Genomic DNA, 5,841 nt, shown 5'->3' on the forward strand with positions numbered 1-5,841 from the left:
AATATAGTAGACAAGGTATCTGATTCTGATTGGTGGCTATTTTTTTCATTGTTTCATAATATCGGGCAGATATCTTCACAACAGATTATGTACTTGACAATGGATATGTGGCCTCATTCATATACATCTCAGCCCACTGTAATTCCTCACTCCACAAACCATTCATGCCAGGAAGACTACTCCTGTACAGAAAGAGAAGTGCTGACCTGGAACTCTATACCAGTTTCATCTCTGGTAGGTATCTCATCATAATTCCTTCTTCTCTCTCCTTTGAAATTTGATTAAACAAAGAGCAAATGTGTTACTACTGAGCCAGGATGACACATTCATTAATCACAATACAATTTACAATTATGAGCAACATTTGTTTATTGTGCTAGAAAAATAGCTGCCACATGAGGAACTAATCTGATGATAATATTCTATTAGAAGAATTCAGTGCTGCATTATAAATCTAAACTACTGAGAGGATTTGAATGGGGGAGTTCATCTACTCTATGGTAGGTGTCACAAATTGATTATTTTCATAAGATGGTCATGGGAAATGTGGAAGGCACAGATTCCATTGTGAAAATACCTTTACAAAAATACACAGAAGAAATCTCGCCATAGATCCTCATAGCCTCTTAATGCCAGCAATAAAAGCTCTTATTTAAGGAGTACAAGAAGGTATAGAGTTATTAAAGCAATACATTTTATGATGTGTGCCTGGAGATGAAAGTTACTACAAATACCTGATTTCTAACTCGTGCTGATAGTTAAGAATTTTCTCTTTCTAACAAATTCATGTGTCTTGTAGATAACAAGATTCCCTGGGGAGGAAGGCCCTGGAGAGAGGAGAGTAGTAGTTATTACTGAGACTTCACAGAGTGCTAGACTCTATTACCATTTCCCAATCCCTTGGAGCCTATCTCTGACAGATCCCCAGGCTCAGCGCTAACCCACTAACTTAGCGGGTGGATGATGCCAGGTTATAGAAAAAGGGTTACAATCTGGAATTAACACAAGTTTGAAATCAGACAGATCCAGATTCAAATCATGACTCTGACTTCCACTAGATGTAAGGTCTTGGACAAATGGTAACCTCTTGAGATGCAAGTTTCTCACAGAGAAAATGAGTATAGTACTATATCACAATAAGAAAATACAGCATACATAAAAGCTAAGTCAAGGTTTTAAATTACTTACAGTTAGTATTCATTTGAAATATTTAAAGGATACAGTGTAACAGGCACCATGCTGAGAGATGTAGCGAATAATATAAACAAGGAACCATAATTTTAGCAACTACCCCAGTTGCACAGAACATTCTGAATTTTAGCACAGACAGTAACATATCCTAACCATCAGAAACAGCAGGACAACTGGTCAACTACCACAATAGTTACTCTAACAGACATTAGCTAGATGTTCAAAAGAATATGATCAAAGTGCAAATGAGTTGCAGATGCTGGCCAAAGAGAGAGCAAAATTGTCACCTTTAATTCCTGAAGTGAGCATAAGAGTAATGGAATTCTATTGATTAAGGAATAGACTGTAATAGAGTGCCAAGAAACTTGAGAAAACAAACAGCTGGATGAAACAGATAAGATGCCTTGAATCTCTAAAGTGCCTCAGAGGAAACCTGGATATGTCCTTCAGCAGACAATCCTTGAATGAAGAAGGCAAAGAAGGGATCAAATGATTGCATAGGTAACAATGCCCCAGAGAGGAGCCCTCTCGTGCCATGGCTGCGCTAATGTTTTAGAGAACATAGCTTAATGAGACCACGAGCTGGAGATAGAAAATGCCTGCCAAGGGCCTGCATTTCAGTCAGCAAGTTCATGCTCTAGGCGTTGCCCTCAGCCTCATATTCTTTAAGTGTGGCTCCTAATGTTGTCCTCAGTCAAATGATGCTCCAAGCGTTTTGCTACACATTTCCTCCTTGGCTGCCCACTCATTGGAAGCTCTCTTTGGTCCCTGGAGTTTTATCTGTTTATTAAGGATTCCCATTACATTTCTTTCTACGTACACAGCTCCTCATGCTTGTCTCTATTTCACTCCTTTCCACTAGTACCTCCAACACTGGCATTTATTCAAACAGTGAGGGAGAGATCTAAGACAAACTCTGGTGGTGATCATCCCCAACTTTAACTCTATTAAAAAGTCCCATCAGCCTCTTCACCCAGGCTAGCTCCATAGTTCTCAGTGTTCTTCAAAAAATACAACTTCTGTGTACTGCCAGTGATCTACCAACAGAACACTCTTTTGGATCATATATTTCGGGATAACTGTGAATTGACATAATATTTCTTATAATGGTTCCCAAATTTCTAGCAGAGAACTGTAATTTACTTTGCTTACTCAAAGTTAGCTGTAACTGGAAAGTTTTCTCTCCCAGAACTAATCCCCCTCAAAAGACATTTTGAAGAATATTGCTTTAACCTCATCCACTTCTACCTAACTCCATCTCATACCCTTTACTTGATATATGTGACGCTTCTGAAACTTATGCTCTTGACAAACTCACATCTTTGTAGGGTCTGATTCCATTTCCCAGAGTGTTCCTTCTTGACACTTTCTTCTACCTAATTTGCATAACTTCATGGTTCAGTTCAAATACCCCATCTCAAATACCAAAGCCCTTAAGCTCATTTTACTCAACATTCTGTTTTCTTACAGAAGTAAGATTTCTTATTTATGGTATTAAGTTTCATGCTTAGTATCTGATCAATGTTTGATAATTGCTAAATAAGTAGGATATTGAAGATGCATAGCAGAAAGCATTGAATCAAACTTTGGTGGAGAAATCAATAAGACACAAAAGCCATCTTTCTGGAGAGCTATACGTGCAGGAAAATGAACTGTCAACCTCTGGGGTCTTCCAACTGCCTTTGGAGTCTGAAGTTCTGGGAGAATAATACATATCCGTATGAGTTTGATCTATCCCTTTCAAATGGATTTACTATTCTTTATTTAAATAATGTATGACTTACCTTTCCAGCTGAATATCAATCAGAAAAATAAATCCTAAGTTAAGTTTCCTAATGTCTCCAAGTTAGAGCTGCATTCGAATTCAATAAAATTACAGTTGGTTGAAAAAAATCAGTTGATATCCCCCCCATTTTACTTTATTTGCATGGTTTGTCTTTTTCATGTTTATTTTAACTTTGTTTTAAAATCCTTTTACTGAGATTCTAAATTCTCCTTTCTTGGAATGTTTAGTGAAAACATTTGAATCTATAGATAAAATCTGTGTTTATAACCATCTATTTTTCCCTTGGCAGACACTTTTTTCTTCTCCTTTTATGCCTTCTTAGCTCACTAATCCAGTCTGCCAAGGATTTTGACAGATGGAATATGTGATTAGTGCCACTTTACATCTCAATGTATAGACCTAAATTTAGTGACAGTGCTTCTAGTTGAGGATTGGGTTTGTCAAAATATTTTAGTCTTAAATAAAAGCTACCCACACATTCCTTTTACTAACATGGTTCTTGCACACAAAAAGATTTGCAGGTCCTTGCTCCTCAGTGATGCTGAAAGGGTCACCTAGAGTGACTGAAAAATGACAGGTTAGCTTTCACTCTCTTATCTCAGCTTTGAATTTGCACAGTGAAAGGTTTTTATGTATAGTAGTACTTAAAACTCAATAAAGGGACTAACTTTTTTTTTTTACCTCCTAGAAAGAGCTGTCTTGCAGCTTTTCTTTATCCACTCTCCTATCAACACACTTCAGCATGACTTCCACTCCAGCACCTCATGAGAGCACTATTTTAAATGCATGTTAACCTTTGGGACACTTCTCAGCATTGATTGATTGAGAAGTAAGGAATATCTTAAACATCTTGTACAAATAATTTAAAACGAATTTTTGAAAAGTAGAGTATAGACTCTATTAGGTAACCAAGCAAACAAGAAAGATGAAAAAAGAGAGAAATAGAAACATTAACTCTTTTTTGTATCCATTAACATTTATTATATAAAAGCACATGAAGATAGCCACTTCATTAAACAGAAATGTTATCAGAATACCAGTAAAAAACAGAAATTTCTAAACCTAATTTGTCATAGACATTTGCATTCAAAAGCTCACTGACATGGACATGATTCTAACCACATATTGGTAGATTAACCACATTGTATAATATTAGATTATTAAATACAATATTTAATAGGCTAGCATATTTTGAACATTTCAATGTAAATAGTAAGAAAAGAGTCTGAAAAATAACTTTAAAAGGGAGTTGAAGCAAAATTAGACTGGACGAGTAGAGAGTATTGTTTCTTCAAGACATGGGAAATGAAACACTACAGTATGAAGCATGAGATGGTTTATTGTTAGGGACAGTCCAGAGGTCTCCAAAACAATATAGGCTACTGCCATTGCCATTGGTTACCCACCGTCACTACATAGTAAGATCCTGCTGAAGTCACCACACACTTTGGCTGCAGGATATACAGAACTGACTCCTGTAAGTTAAGTTGTCCTCAGACTTCCACCCATGTGCAAACCTATACACACACACACACACACACACACACACACACACACACACACACAAAAAAATAAATGGATATATTTTATTTTATTTTTGAGATTATAATTTAATCACAGCATTTTCCCATTACCAAATGGTATGAGTTCTAGTTACATCATAGATATTCAAAGAAGATTTATAACCACCACTTTACTAAATGAGCATCATCCCTAATATACTCTAAATCTTTGTCTTTATTCCCACAGATAAGTGTAGTCCTCATCCCTCATTAAGAGAACTTCTCTTTACCACAGATAGAAGTGGTTGCAGGAAACTACATCAATAAACAATGCACAACATACAGAGTTGTATATATTACACAGTCCCAAATGATACATCTACAAAACACTCCCACAGCTAAGCCTCATGGAACATTTAGGAAGATTGGTGAAGAGACTGTAACTTTCTGTGAGACTGTATCTCCTGAGAGTGTCGGAAGCTACAGCAATAAATTCTCATCAACATGATTCCCTGAACGTGAGGTGAACAAGGATGATATCAATAGCCAAAGTGGACAGAGGGAAGCCCATGAGGCCTCAAGCCTACTGCACACCATACACACACACACACACACACACACACACACACACACAAGATATATATATATATATATATATATATATATATATATATATCACCTGCATATTTGAGCATGTTTCCCTCAGGCTCAATCCACAAATCAGGCCCTCTTCACTGTGGCATGCTACTATAAGTTTTCACCATTTCAATAGTTACACAGATCTAAGCCAGTATTATATGCCATCTAGAATACTGCAGCAGCCTCTCATAAGTCACCTCATTTCCTGGAATATTCTTTTAAATCATTTTCCTGCTGAGTCACATTTATAAGATAGAGCTGCTCCATCCTCCTTAGTCTCCCTAACAGTCGTCTCACACAATAGGAAATAAGCCTTTCTTGTCATTCTCAGATATCCACAAAATAGTATGTAAGATAAAGTGCCAAAGTCAACAAATATGAAATAATACAATAATATGCCAAGAAGAGAAAGTTGTCTACACTTATCCCAAAGTTTTCCATGTTTTCTCCCCCACATCCTACTAATCTAATGAAGAGGATGACAACCCACAAAGTTCAAAACTAAAACTACTACTCAAGTTTCTGTTTTTCCCTTCCTGAACCTATTTCAAACTGCTTGGGCCTGAGATCAACTAAGTGATATGGAGCACATGACCGAAGTGCCTTTCCTTACCTACAGCCTCAAACTGACTTTGCCTAAAGGTAATCTCCTAAGAAAGGGAGATCTCTCCAGTCTCCATCTATGCCCACAGCTAAGGTCATCCCACAGCCCTCTGGACCCAA

Source organism: Rattus rattus, chromosome 4 (assembly GCF_011064425.1).
Source record: "Rattus rattus isolate New Zealand chromosome 4, Rrattus_CSIRO_v1, whole genome shotgun sequence".
Taxonomy (NCBI): Eukaryota; Metazoa; Chordata; class Mammalia; order Rodentia; family Muridae; genus Rattus; species Rattus rattus.